Source organism: Cydia strobilella, chromosome 8 (assembly GCF_947568885.1).
Source record: "Cydia strobilella chromosome 8, ilCydStro3.1, whole genome shotgun sequence".
In the NCBI taxonomy this organism is placed as follows: Eukaryota; Metazoa; Arthropoda; class Insecta; order Lepidoptera; family Tortricidae; genus Cydia; species Cydia strobilella.
The window spans coordinates 689,353-705,790 of NC_086048.1; the positions used below are offsets into that span (position 1 = coordinate 689,353).

Genomic DNA, 16,438 nt, shown 5'->3' on the forward strand with positions numbered 1-16,438 from the left:
TTAACCAAATAGCAAAAACTTTAGAATACAGTTAATACTCGAGCAAGAGCATTTCACATTATAACATTTAAAACCTTCGCGCTGTGAACACATATTAAATCACATTTATTATCGGGTCTATCGCGAATTTATTTTGTTACCTTTGTTCAGTGAAACTTATGTCGAAACGTCGGTAAATAAAGGTAACAGATTAAATTCTCGATAGACCCGATTATAAATGTGATTTAATACATTTTCACATTATTTGATCCGATATATCTACCTTATGTCGGATACTTTTTTTTTTTTTTTTTTTTTTTTTTTTTTTTTTTTTTTTTTTTTTTAAATACAACTAGAGTTTATTTATAAAGAAAATATTATTATTTATATTAATTTAATAATATTTCATTATGTATAGGTATCTAATGTTTTTGATTTAAAATAAAAGCTTCATGCCAAAATAAAAGGAATTATTGCTTGAAGGCACTTTCTAGCAGGTGATTTTTTTTTAATGTCCTAATTCTTGAGTTGCGATATGTATAATTATAGGCATTTGACTATAGTCTTATCAAATATAGCTTAAATATTATAAGACTAAAATTAGCACCTCAAAACTAAAACAACAAGATCATTTCTACACATGATCTTAGCAAAAAAATGAGACAACTGTACCTAAGTGGTTTACTTCTCCAAGTATCTAACGTAATTTCAATATTAGACCAAGATATTCGAAATTTAAAAATCTCAATTTAATTTTAAAATTGGCGGCTTTATACAACATCGATATTTTGAGCAGGCAAAATAAAATACATGTTAGGGTGACTGTTATAGTTATTGGACTTACTGACCACTATACACGGTGACAAAAAAATAAGTGCATTCCTGTTGCCAGGGAGGTTTTGGGATTATACTGAGCAATTTTTACTATGGGACCAACCCCGAAATTACGAAAAAATATATTTGATCGCGATTTTGTGGTAGGTGCCACAGTAAAAGTTGCTCAGTACTCAGTATAATCCCAAAACCTCCCTGGCAAAGGAATGCACTTATATTTTAGCCTACCTGTATAGTATTTAGCCCCTCTTAACAATAAGGCTTCAATTGCCTTGTTTTTTTTTTATTTGTTAAGAGTGGTCAATTACTATGTAGTGGAAAATAACTATAGCAGTCATTCTACTCTATATATAGTTGGTCAAACCAATTTGTCAGTCAGTAACAACCAGGAAAATTATACTCATTCCTTTCTTTTGGCTGCTTGTACTAGTGTAAGACAAAGATAGTATGATTCTCTCTGTCTATGTTTGAAATGAGACAGTTCTTTGACAAACTATACCTGCATTTTTAGAGGTGTTCGTCCGATAATGCGTCCGACCTCGCATCGCATCGATTGAAAAACATCCCGTATAAGTGCTTACGAATTGCTATTTAAGAGATGCATTACAAGTCATGTTATATTTAGGGTAATATAATAATATGTTTTTGACAGTTTATAACTTCACACTTACATAAGCTAAGATCTACCTTTTGACAGATAGCTTTAGCTTAATTTATATAAGTATAAGATTCAAAAAAACTGTAATAGATGTCATATATTAAAGAAAAAGTGACGAAGCCCTCCAGTGGTGAAGGCCGGATTCGAACCGGCGTCTTTATCTATCGCGGCTAACGCCATGAACCCCTAGGCCACCTCGCCACGGCGGTACCCGTCCCAATTTCTCGACTATATGCCATCTTAGTAAGACTAGGCGTCTTTGACCAACTCTAAGGGCAAACAGTGCGTACTTGCACCTCCTAAACGAATTCCTTACGGAATTACGTTATAGCGAACACAAATCAAAACAATTTGATTTGTTCCAAAACTTGTTTATAAGGGACAAATCATATCTGTTAAAAAAACAATTTTTACGTTACTCCGGCTATAAGGTCGGTTAATGCATAATAATATCAAAACAAGATGAGATTTCTAAAGTTCCAATAGTCCTGCGCTGGCGCCAGGCCAGTCCATCTTCACTCGGATTGATCGCTTTCGTAAACAAACATTTTTACCGCTAAGTAGGAGGAGGGAGGAGATTATCGCGAGTACTTATATGCAGTCTAAACAAATATCTGTCTTTGGAGCGATGTTCTTTAGAAAACAGTCGAGCGGATAACCGCTATAGAAGTATTAAATAACTTACACGTTGTAGTCTAGGTATGTTTTTGGGTACACATATTCTCTATTTTTACCTTAAGTAGAAATAATGAAATTATATCGCGTTGGACCCATTTAAATCACTTATTATCAATTTTATGTTATTGATAAATTTAATATTATTTATTTTGTAAGTATTATGTGTACAAAACGCGAGAGTATAAAGTGTTATTTTTTGGGTGTAAGAATAAGAATAAGAAAATTTATTTAAAAGAAAAAACCTTAATAACATTAGATATTATCCTGTGGCCCCACACTAGGCTATGCCTGTCACGTGGTAGCCGGATTCGCAATATACAACCAAAGTGTAAGTATTAAGATTTTTTTTAAGTAGGTAGAGTTAGACCAAGTTAAGTCTGCAACGATTTTGTGCAAGTGTTATTTGTACGTCATAATTTCATAGAAGTTTGACGTTTAAAATAACACTTGCACTGCGTGTGTTATCAAAATCGTTGCGACTTTTCTTGGTCTGAATTTACCTACAAAATTTAATAGAACTAATAATTTGATATAATTTAAATTTTTCACACAACCACTTGTTGTAAATAAATTCTACGATGATGATGATATGCAAACTACATTGTTTATCAATAATTACTTTTTTCATTTCTTTTGATCTTATAGGCGCCATATTTTCGCGTGAGATTATAAATACGAAACTACAATAGCTAATATTTCACACACATAAATCTGCCCGCGGCTTCGCCTATATTTTATATATATTCGCTCTTCCCCGCTAAGAAGATTTATACGCCATTTTATTATCTTAGCGTTTATTAGCTGAGATATTTATCAGGGATAGGTACTTAAAGATATTGCTTAGATTAGAGGCGTGAAAAAATGGAGTAAATCATTGAAATTGGTGCTAGCTCCGATTCTGTGGCTTATCTCATTTCTGGTGTGGATAAGTTACATATGTCTATGTAAATATCTCTGTTACCGAAAGATATTTTTCACCTCAGCAGCTCGAGCAAGCCTACTTTTGTCACTCCCTGGAGTGAGGAAAGTGCGACTTTCCTCACTCCAGGGAGTGAAACAATGTAGCATTTTAATTTAGTGAAGGCCATGAACTTCATACTACGGTACGGTACGGTGCGGTGCGGTGCGGTACGGTGCGGTGCGGTGCGGTGCGCTACGGTACGGTACGGTCCGGTACGGTACGGTACGGTCCGGTCCGGTCCGGTCCGGTCCGGTCCGATCCGGTCTCGTCTCGTATCGTATCGTATCTTATCGTATCGTACATGTATATTATAATACTTTTTTTACTGTTTATTCTGTGTAATTCGAAATACATTTTAACCTTTAATATGCTCTCACTACTGAGGTGAAAAATTATGTGTGCAACACGAGAGCAAAGTTATTTTACATCTCGTGTTTTTGAGTCCCTCGCTACGCTCAAGATTCTACCTTAGAATCACTCGCTTCGCTCGTGATTCAATTATAGAATCTTTCGCTTTCTCGGGACTCGAAATAAACACTCGCAAGAAAAACCAACTTTCCTCTCTTGTTGCACAAATAACTAATGTAACAATGCCTTATGCAAGTATGGTTTGTTTTCTATGGTTGCAATAATAAAAGTGCTTGACATTTGAATTTTTGAACTTTCATCATCATCATCATCATCATCATGTCAGCCGATAGACGTCCACTGCTGGACATAGGCCTCCCCCAAGGCTCGCCACTCCGACCGATCCTGTGCCGCTCGCAACCACCGAATTCCCGCGACCTTCACCAGGACGTCGCTCCATCTTGTTGGAGGCCTACCGGCAGTTCGTCTTCCGGTACGCGGACGCCACTTGAACTTTTGAACTTTAGATTAAAATTAATGAATTAATGTTTATATTCATTCATTAATTTTTTTCATTTTATTTCATAAAATTACGAACGAATACCCAACCAGATTTTATAAATATGTACTACATACGTAAGTAGTGTATTATACGTATAAATATTATTATTATAAACCTTCTTTATTCCTTAAGTAAACTTAGTCTATTGTTACATATTGTTATATTTGTTATATTTGTTATATTTGTTATATTTGTTATATTTGTTATATTTGTTATATTTTTTATAATACTTTTACAAACAGTTGTTATTAAAGTTTGTTGAAGATAATAATAGTCGTTTTTTTTATTTTATTTAAGGCCCCTTTCGGGTAAAGGTCTCCTCCAACTTTATCCAGCAACTTCGGTCTTTGGCTGTCTCCATCCAGTTTTTATCGGCCACTTTCGATATTTCGTCTGCCGTACCGTTCTTTTGGTCTTCCTGCTTCTCTTTTGCCTAAAGGATGACTCACGTTAGACCGGGCTGTATCCGGGCCGGAGCTTCCAGCGCGTACTTTTCTATGACATGACAGGTGATCACGTGGTGCTTTCCATAGAAAACGAAGCGCCGGAATCTCCGGCGCGGACACAGCCCGGTCTATCGTGAGTCATCCTTAATGGGCCTTTCCGTATAAATAGTATATTCAAGTTAAATTATTCTCTTCGAGGTTGAAATTGGGATTGATGTAGGGAAGTATCTTTCATAACTTCGACGCAAACTTACTTGTAACGTTACGGGCTAGTTTGCATGTAAATATAGATAAATAATGAAAAAAATGGCTACGCTAGAAACTATATAATGTCCAAAACTTTAGAGAACACAAATACGACAAAAACACAATTTCACCTACCTAAATGTTATAAGTATTATAAGTGTATTAAAGACCCGCCCCGGTTTCGCATGGGTAGTTTAACCAATTTACACAAAACCTTTACAAATTATACATATAAACCTTCCTCTTGAATCACTCTATCTCTTAAAAAAACCACATCAAAATCCGTTGCGTAGTTTTAGATCTAAGCATAGATAAGGAAAGACGGACAGACAGCGGAAAGCGACTTTATTTTTACTATGTAGTGATAAGTTAACGAAAACCCAGTCAACTGTCTTGTTCTCCAAGCATTAAAAAAATACGCAAACCAGTCAGCCTACGGCGCGGCGGCGGCAGCGGTGCGCGGCGGCCATAGGTTGAAGCGAGACAGCGATCGGACCTTTCGTTCCCACCTATCGCCGCCTGGCTATGTCGTGGCCGGGCCGTAAGCCATTTTTCCCTGTCGCTCATTTAAAAAAAAATCTATTTCCACAGTAACAGGTGTGTTGGCGCTTATGGCGGCATCAGTCAATGCCAACACGAGGTTTTATAGTGTAAACATACGTTTTAAATGGTCGTAGAAGACAGAACACTTACATAATAGACTGCGTGAAACACGCGTCGAATGATCATTTCCACCAAACAGGCTAACAGGTCAATTCGAGTTTTAGTTATTAAATCAGTATCATAGTCAATAGTCAATATATTCTTTATGCAAATAGGCCTAGCAACAAGCACTTTTAAATTGTCAAGTTTTAAATATTACCTTAATCTAAATATCAGAGCAATTTATTGATGCAGTTATTATTATTCTTAAAAACATTGAATTATTATAGATATGGCAAACTTAATAATAAGAATTCACAAAAGGATCGTCAAACACCAAAATTGTATAAAAAAAACTTATATAAACATATTGGAAACAGATCGAATAACTAAAACTCGAATTGGCCTGTACCTATATCCCTCCCCGGGATTCAAATTAACTCTAAAGTTTTTAACTATTTTTGGCTACTGTAAAACATTCCCGCACCCAAAACCCCTGAGTATGTTTATTCGTAAAAGAGAGCCAGCTTTATGGGTTTCGTTTGTTATTTAACAATTTTAACGCATATCGGTGAAAGAACATAGGTCAAAATCATAAAAATAATTAATGCAAATAAAATAAAATCATTTATCCATATTTAAATACATTTTATCGTATTTTTATAAATCTTCATTTTTAGTTTTAAAGTGTGTCGATAGATGGTAGTGAATTTAATGTGGTTACAAAATTTACTATGACAGTACCGCTCTGGTAAATGTAAATACTTACGGTATCTATGGGTTGCAAGTCTGCGGTAGAAGGTGATGTCTGAATGAATTAGGTGATTAAGGGACACGAACCGATAGTAGGTATTTGTTATTTTAGGTAATATGCTTGAGTTAGGAATTTATTTAAATCAAGGAAAGGGGAAAACCGCTACCTTGTCGCTTTAAGAGGGAAGGGGACGGCCGCTTCTCCATACAAACGTAGTCCCCATTTTCCTCTTTGGATATTGACATTATGGAAAATATTTTTACATAATTTAACACGGACGATTTTAACGCAATTATGCGTAAAAAAATCACGTCGCTAATGGGTCGCGTAAGGGAAAGTCGAAACAGCATTCAGGTGATTGCGAACAGATTTAGCTGCCCCATAATGTGGCACTGGATGGAGCAGGTTAGGTCTACTATGACCTATGTCAAGTGACCTAGGTGTGTAAAAAAAATGTTATTAAAAATACTTAGTGTAGGTAACTAATATAGCTTTTAAGTTAATATAACTAACCATATATGGACTTATGGGTCTGAAATAAAGATATATTTAATTTTAATTTAATTTAACGTTTGATTTTTTGTACTGATTTAAACTAACACGATTTCCACATTTAACGTCAGGCCATAAATAAACGTAAGTTTGTACGCGATTAAGTGCCGCGTTAGTTTTAAAATTATGTTTGATTTTTTGACAATTGATCTACCTAACTTCAACCTACCACATCGTTTCTCAGAACCAACTCCTCTATCGATAGTCAGCCGACTATCTATTCTCATTGCTAACTGAGCATAGGCTAGTCAAATATCCAAGGCAACCAGCTTCACTTTGACCTGAAGATGCTTAAGAGGATTTTACTTAAGTACAAGCACGGAGTACAACCGCCGCGGATACTCGTGCCTGAGGAAGGATTCCCGACGAATCCGAAATATGTCGCCAGAAGCGACTAAAAAATTAATGAGTGAAATCGATGCTTAAGAGGATTTTACTTAAGTACAAGCACGGAGTACAACCGCCGCGGATACTCGTGCCTGAGGAAGGATTCCCGACGAATCCGAAATATGTCGCCAGAAGCGACTAAAAAATTAATGAGTGAAATCGATGCTTAAGAGGATTTTACTTAAGTACAAGCACGGAGTACAACCGCCGCGGATACTCGTGCCTGAGGAAGGATTCCCGACGAATACGAAATATGTCGCCAGAAGCGACTAAAAAATTAATGAGTGAAATCGTACTGATCTAAATATTTTGAAATATGTCCCACGTTAGTTTAATTTCGATAACTTACTTAAGTACTGTACTTAAGTAGGAATTTAAGTACTTACTGCTGTTATGCAGCGACCTGAAGTGGATCTTATCGGACATAGGATGTCTTCTTACCACGTTTGTGCCCCTTGTTGCGTTTTTTTTGTAAATTGTTAATATAAATAAAAATATGTGACGGTCCAAACATTGCGTAAATTATTTAATTAAAGCTCTTGTTCTTTTTTTTAAGTAATCAAAAAAATCGAGACTGTCGTGAAATAGGAACATCGCCAATTTCCAAAAAGTTTGGTAGAGATGGAGACCAGTATCCTCTGAACAACGTAGGTAGGTGCAGTCAAGTGTAAAAATATGGGTGTAGGCAACTTACTCAAAAATTTGTCCTATAGTTGTTAATTCGCTGACATAAGAGCTATGGGACATATTTTTGAGATGATTTGTGCACCCATATTTTTACACTTGACTATACCTAATAGGAGTGTGTTTTTAAAATGGCTTATTTTTGTATTGTAGTGAAAAGACACTCCTGTTTATTCCGAAAGCTCACTTCTACTGGTTTGTCTTACCTTTCGATTTCCTGAACTCTGTAAGCAATCATAACAACACTAGGTGCAACTAATAAATCACTACAGACAACTCGCTAATGACTAGGCTCCGAAAAAAACAAACGAGTGAACCGTATTGACTGACGTACTGTTATGCAATATTACAGTGACGTTGATGAATTTGCTGCTTCGTGGGAAAATAAGATTTTGAAATGGTTGTCAACGGAGTGTCAGGTGTGTCAATGAGGTAGAAGTTCTTTTTCACGACACCAACTCATAAAGTATCTCTTTATTCGTCAAAATACTCCTCGATTTAGATCCCGTGCTCCTAAGACTTTCGCCCTTCAGGTCTACAGAAATAATACCTCTTTTTACAATCCAATCGTCAGAATGTGTCGCCAGTATAATAAATTGGTATTTAAACACATGGAGACTGTATAAAGGAGCCAAATCTCTATGTATGAAAAGTGTCCATCAAAAAACAGTAATTAGGCGGCGCCACCATACACCGAAATACTACCAAAAACAATCTACGTAATTTGGTCGGGTTATTTGTTGCCTTATATGGTTAATGTTATACTCATGTCCCAGAGCCTAACTAGCGCCACCGGAGAGATTAGGAACTATTATTTAAAGCTTAACGCGGTCACTTTTACAACAATTCTGCCATAAGAGATTGCGATCCTTTCTATACCATCCATATTTAAACACAAAGATATTGACATTTTCGACTCACGGCAGGCAGTATTTAGGAGGCAGGTGCTTAGGGTTCTCGGCCATCATCACACTTCTCAATAATAGTACGCAATTTGACATGTAATTATTAAGTACTTGCGAAATGTTGTAATTTGTAATTTAGTGTAATTTTGAGTAGTTTTAGGATACTTTTTTATAATTTTAGGATAGTTTTTGCTCCTTATATTTCTTTCTTGCTGTGCATGCTTGCTTTGGATGGCATTCTTATGTAATACCTACCACTCATGTACTCTTTGTAACAATGTTGAATGTTGTCTGTTTAGTGTGCCTTTTAAATAAAATAAAATAAAATAAAATCCCACACCTCTGCCGAATTCTACACCTCAACAGAAAACTGTGTCGCCGACATGATTAGTTTAGCTTATAAGATTTTTATTGTATATAATTAATATATGTTAGTTTCTAAAGTGTGTAGGTATTTATGGGTCTTAATTGCCTGAAAAGAAATAAAGTTGCAAAGAAATAAAATAAAGTTGGATGTTATACACAAAAGTGACATTATAATTAGTTCGTTGTAATCGCACATTAAATGCACTAGGTATATAAATATGTATAGTATCTATGTATGTATGTTTATTTGTATTAAGTATATGTGTAAGTTTATTAATATAGTTTATATTCATTTAGTCTTGGTTACAAATTCATTTACTTTAAAAGTCACTGCACCTACTTAATCTTTCTGGTTTAATCCATTGGTTGACTGATAGAGAATGCCTTAAGGCATTAAGTCCGCCTTTTGTACCTTCATGTATTGTGCAATAAAGTTTAAATAAATAAATAATAAATGTGCGTTTTTTTTTTTTTTATGCGAGGAACGGAACTATATACCTATATGTGTCTACACAAATGCATATGATAGAAGCTTTTATATTTGCATACGTAGCTGAATGTATTTTGTTTACAGAAACCCAAAACATGAACGTTCTAAAATAGAGAGACAGTTAAATTCACTGGCCAGGAAATAAAGACAAGGACAAATAGCATTTTTTATTCCACGTGTAACTAAAAAACTTACAAGACAACGTGATCCAAATTAATCTGCAACAGCAATTGCCAACAATGCCGACGAATAAATCAAACCAAAGGTTTGTTTTTAGAACGATGTTGTGACTGAAATATCAGGAATATGCATTAGCGTTAATAAAAACGTTCGGTCCAGGTGTGCTCAACATTTGGCTGTAAACGTGTCCACACCTAAATGTTGTACATTTTACGGTTTAAAAAATAAGACACAATCTGAAATATACTGTAGTTATAAATGTATAGAACTCACATTCCGATCAGTTTAAAGTTTGAGTGGTTAAGGTTACTACAATCAATGCATATTGAGACTTAAAGAAAAAAATATAGGGTTGATTTTGGATTGAAATAAGGTAAAGGTGACGTGGGAAGGGATTAGAAAAAAACGGCGGTTGACCGGACGTGATTATATTTAGACTTGTGTATGAATCTGACTGGATTCTGTATGTTTCTGGACATAATGTTTAAACTGAAAGATGCAGCATAACAGCAGAAATGTACCAAAGTACCATTGAAATCCATAGTTTTGATTACAATTGTGTTATGTAATCCTTTGTGATTTAAAATTTAAACTCAATCCATATGTAGTTACTGCAATCAAAAATAACCTCGTACCTGCAACACTGATTTGATGACAAAAACACCCGTATTCCGAATGATAGAAATGCGACATTTCCATCAAATGATTGTGGCAGATATGAGGTTGAGTAAGTATAACGACGATATGTTTTGGCTTGATTCCATTGGTAACATTAAGACGTTTCTTTCTGTCAAAGACATTTCCATATCATTTCCACCAGTCTGTATTAAAACACGGGTTTCACCACGTTTTATAATCAACAGGCTGATTATAGCTAAATATGGCGTCGGCAGCTATCTGTCGAAATCTGTTAACTTTCCATTAATTTGACTTGACCGTTATTCGAAGCTTATTTAATCGAGATAGGCTGCACGTTTCCCGCCGGGTATTGCTATCTCTTTCTATACCCCTTCTACGTTTCTCCCTCCACCTGGCAGTGGGGATGACTTTGGTTCATTCCCAGATTTCAGTTTGTTCTTCATTGGCGTCTAGTTTCCCGCCGCGGTTGGTCGCGCTTTTAAAAATATTATCCAGAACAAAGGATTGGAATTTATTTCTTAGTTTGGATATCAAGCGCGACGGTTAAGTTGTTATTATTACACGGTATAGTATCTACTAAGACCGAATTACATTACGAATTGTGTGCAACAATACACGTAAGTTCTTAACAATTTTTAAGATCAATATTCATGCAATTTATATCCATTTTCTAAATGGATAATAAGTTAATACGTTTTATTTATTCTACCCTCAAGTGATATAACAATTGTATAAGAATTAAATACTGGAACTTTAAGTATTTGCCGTGAAAAATGCACTTACCCTCTATTTGATAATAAAATTCTTAAACGGTTTTGCCGTTCGATCTTTGTTTATTGAATAGCATTTTTATACGGTTATTTTATTTAGAATCATGGACGATACTAAGGGAGAGTGTAGCAAAGCTGGTTCTCAGGCAAAACCTACACGAAATCGTGACCGGTCGTCCAGTTCCAGTTCATCGAGTAGTAGTAGCAGTTCTTCTAGCTCCTCCAAGTCAGGCCCGAGGCGAAGACGACACCGCAAGTCAAAGAAGAGGGGGGGCACAGAAAAGGAGTTACTTAAATTGACAAAACTCGTTCACAGCTTGCAAGCACAAATAGCAAGATCAAACGAATGTGTTCGCCCGTACGATAATATTTCAGATATTTCAGATTGCAGTCGTGATCTTTATGTGGAAAATGTGGAAAATCAATCAGACCAGGCACCGCCTGTGCCCCTGGAACCAGAGCCGTTTGCTTTTGGACTCGGTACCAAATTAAAAGAACCGGCTATGCCAGGTACGTCAGAAGGTGAGTTGAAGCTATTGTGTGATATACAGCGGTTGAATCATAATGAATGGTTTAATTTACGCTATGCAGAGATCCAAAAAGTGTATAATCACACTCCAGGCTATACTGATTTAGAAACTAACGACGAGGTTAAGGAGTATGATCAGAATCCTCACTTAGTGCAGGCAGATAGGGCTTTCGGTGCATTAACTTACTGCATGATAAAACAGCAGGAGGCCTTACACGCAGCTGTGAAGGATGTGCTGGCCTGGGCCCAGGGAGGCACGGAAATTGCACACGAGACTCTTCGTGAAAAACTTAACAGTGTTTTTCTCGGTGGTGATTACTACAAGGTTTCTGAAGATTTTTTACAGGTTATATGTGGCCACAGAGCGGAAGTGATTCAAATGCGACGTAACGGAATCACAAAACATGTCAAAGATAAGTTGGTTAAATCCGGTTTACGTAAGATTCCTCCATCAGAAACTTCACTGTTTAACGCTGAAGCCTTTACGGCTGCAGTTGAAAAATATGGTGGTGTACGAAAATGTTTCTGGCCATTACCTAAGACTCCTGCTTCGCAAGCAGGCCCTTCAAAAATGGCAAGCGCACCCTCGCAGGGTGCAGCGCCTCGTAAAATACTCTCGCAGGGTACTCGCTATTATCAGGCACATGCTGCTGGCAGTAACTACGAGAATCATGGCTATACTGGTGCAAACAATATCCCACCCTCGCGGGGTGGCTACCATCATCCGTATCCTTCGCAAGGGTATCAAAATACATACAATCCTGCTCGCTCTAATACAAGGCCAGTTTCTGGGTCCTCCTTTCGAGACCGACAGCCAAGGGACTATCAGCAAAGAGCTCGAGGAGGACGTAAGCGCCCTCATTCCCCCGCGGGGCAGAGACAGAACAAGCGAAGGAGATATTGACTCGATACAGTTCAGGGCCGGCCGTTTAGCAAATTATTACAATATGTGGAGAGGAATGAATGCTCCAGACTTCTTGTTGCGGATAATAAAAGGGTATCGCATACCTTTCATACAAAAACCGCCTCTCCTTTATCCGAGTCTTCATCAGAGCAATTACGAGTGCCCACACTCGACCGAAATGACAGCTGTTATCAATCAAATGAAGACTCAAGGTGTACTGGAAGTGGCAGAGCCCTCACCCAGTTTTCTCTCCACAATTTTTCTTGTACCAAAGAGCGACGGCACTGCTCGTCCCATTTTCAATCTAAAGGCCCTAAACAGATTCGTATTGGCAGAACGATTCAGTTTACTAAACGTTCATCGCATACCGGACTTTCTTCAACCAAGAGATTGGTTGTGCAAAATAGACCTGTCGCAGGCTTATTTCCATTTACCAGTTGCCCAAGCGCACAGAAGATTCTTGCGTCTTATCTACAGGCAAGAATTACTAGAAATGACCTTTTTACCATTCGGTTTAAGCACAGCGCCCAAGGTTTTTGCGTCAATCACCAACTGGATTGCTCAGACGCTGAGAAGGGAGAATATTCGAGTAGTTGTATACCTCGACGACTTCTTGATTGCCCACCAAGTCAAAGATACTCTTGTCAACCACATCAACATAGTCCTGACAAGATTAGAATCACTGGGATGGATAGTCAACTACGAGAAATCAGTCTTGAAACCTCAGAGAGGGCTGGTGTATTTGGGCGTTTATTGGGACCCGTGGTCCAATCAGAAGCATCTGCCGAAAGACAAAGTACCCAAGTTAATTTCGCAGATACGTCAAATGTTAAACACCAACAAGACAAACCGGAAGGACTTGGAGAAATTGGTGGGACTCCTAAACTTTGCGAGTTTCGTAGTTCACTTGGGAAGGTTAAACTATCGAGCATTGTTAAATCTCCTAAATCGGATGCCAGAAGTTTCGAATCAGATATATGCGAGGGACGATCTAGTATGGTGGATGCACAACTGTCTTTGCCCTTCTCCAATTCACGTGCCACCTCCGTCTCATTTTCTGACAACCGACGCATCAGACCTTGCGTGGGGAGCGCAACTAGATTATCAGTCTCTCTGGGGTCTCTGGACATTTGCGGAAAAAGAGTTGCACGGCAATCAAAAGGAGATGCTCGCCATTCTAAATGTTTTGAAAGATCGTTGTCGGCTCCTGTCTCACTCGACGGTCCTCGTTCAGAGCGACAACAAGACTGTTATAGCTTACCTCCGCAATCAAGGGGGAACAAGGTCAACACCTCTCTTGCAGCTAACGTACAAAGTGTTCCAACTGCTGGACCAGTATCAGATTCAACTAAGCCTGTTTTACTTACCAGGGAAGTACAACAGTCACGCGGATCATCTATCGAGATTGCGAGCACCTCCGGAATGGCATCTTCTTCCAGAATGCACGGAGCGAGTTTTTTCCAAGTGGGGAGTGCCAGTAATAGATCTGTTTGCTTCGGCGAGAGCTCATGTCGTAATCAACTATGTATCGATAGACCAAAACGATCTGTTTCACGACGCCTTTTCAAAGGTTTGGAATTTCGATCTGGCATGGATTTTTCCACCCCCGTACTTGATACCGAAGGTGCTGGCTCACCTGAACCAGGCCTCAGGGACATTTCTAATGATAGTTCCTCGATGGCACCGTGTTTTCTGGCGTGCGGATCTCAAGGCTCGTGCCATAGCCGCTCCCTTTACACTACGTCACCTGGACAAGGTTTTACTGGACGTGACCACAAACCTACCGCCCCCGAATGTTTACGAAATGACGCTAGAAGTCTGGAAGTGTGGGGGTGGTCGGAAAGTCTAACGGGTTGGAACTCTGAACAAGTTTCCCTTCTTCAATCATCTTGGCGCGCCTCTACACGCAAGACGTATAATACAGCCTGGAAGAAGTGGGTAGCTTGGTCCACACAACATAAAGTAAATACTACACAACCTTCGGGTGCAGATGTTGCCAAATACTTAACTGACCTCTATTTGATCGACAAACTATCTTACAAGACAATTCTTTTATACAAATCTGTAGTGTCAACTCTATGTAATACGGAGTCTGCGGAAAAATTAAGTACTCATGTCCTTGTTAAGCATGTGTTAAAATCCATAGCATTAAGAAATCCAGTAGATAAAAAGCCTCCGATTTGGAATGTGGAAATCCTGATTGATTATCTTAGAAAATCTAAAATTAACCATGACAATATTTTTGAGGTTTGCAGAAGAACTGCATTGCTACTCCTTCTCTGCTCTGGCAGAAGAATACATGATCTTACGTTGCTAAGTATTGATTGTAATCACTGCGTATTCACGGACAGTTCAATAATTTTTTGGCCTATGTTCGGGTCTAAAACTGATTGCGCGGATTACAGACAATCAGGGTGGAGATTACTTACTAACGAGTCGTGTCAAAACCTTGACCCTGTTTTTTGGATTAAACAAACACTCTCGCTATTAAAAGGTAGAAGAGAATCCGCTGATTGTAATAGCCTCTTTATTTCTCTGAGAGGTGATGTCAAAGCTGCATCGCGTGCGCTGATTGCAGGATGGGTTAAATCCGTGTTTAGGGAGGCAGGTATAACGGCAACACCTGGGAGCATACGTGCTGCTGTAGCTTCTAAGAATTGGGTGGACAATTGTTCTGTAGAAGATATTCTGTTACGAGGTAATTGGCGTTCTGAAAATACGTTTAAAAAATATTACAGACGCGAGGTCATGCCTGCGCCCACCTTGAATAATGCCATGAGTATATCAAATTTGTTTGCAGCAGTTGATTAGTTCTATTATAATTCAACAATAATCAATGAATACTAGTTAGTCCTAAAGATATTCTGATTGTTATACATATTTAGGACTTCTTGGTGTTAACAAGAACTCTTATTGAGAAATGTATCAATGATATTGATTACTTTAAACAACCTGTACGGTTTTAAAAATGTAATAATCTTACATTGGTTACGAAGTACTAATTCATTGAAGTTCAAAGTAGCAATACTTGCTATTTGTGTTCAAAAATATAGGTTCTTATTACTATTGCTCTATGTATTACAATGTATACCCAATTAATTAATTTACCGAAACTGTACAATGTATCGTTGTATGAACTCTTCATTAAAAACAGAAGTATGATAATCTTTTTGTTTATTTTCAAACAATCTAGCAAAAAAATTTCAGTCCACAAGTGTAGTGGTATACTTACATTTTATAGAACCATTGTCACATTGGCATCTTAAGTCCTCCACCAGGCGATAACAAACATGTCTCAATTAAATAAGCTTCGAATAACGGTCAAGTCAAATTAATAGACGCGTTTTACCTACCATTAAAACGCATATTAATTTACTTACCTTATTCGAAGCTTATGAGTAAACTCTGCCTGGTTTAATTTCGATCCAATGAAGAACAAACTGAAATCTGGGAATGAACCAAAGTCATCCCCACTGCCAGGTGGAGGGAGAAACGTAGAAGGGGTATAGAAAGAGATAGCAATACCCGGCGGGAAACGTGCAGCCTATCTCGATTAAATAAGCTTCGAATAAGGTAAGTAAATTAATATGCGTTTTAATGGTAGGTAAAACGCGTCTATTTAAATAACGAACTATATATTATGTTGGTACTATGTTTAAATAATAAATATTTAAGAGAATCTGTCCCAATGTTTTGCATCAAAATGTCACCACACCTAACCATGTGACAAAAGTACCTTCCACCTTATCAATGACACTTTCAATTTGTATCTTCCCCCATCACCCATCACCTATATCAGTCATCAACCTTAAGAATTCTTAAGAAACAAAATCCCATAGCTACTCTGACAAGTCTGACATTCATATGGACTGATATTCCATAAAAACATTCTAAATTAGACTGTAGTTTAAATTATAAATAGGG

At 37.5% G+C, this 16,438-nt stretch overlaps 1 long non-coding RNA gene across 1 annotated transcript in view; it reads right to left on the reverse strand.

Moving 5' to 3' along the window:
- LOC134743440 (uncharacterized) overlaps positions 1-16,438 on the reverse strand; it is a 208,481-nt gene that overhangs the window by 59,326 nt on the left and 132,717 nt on the right. The gene's annotated exons all lie outside the window — the stretch shown is intronic.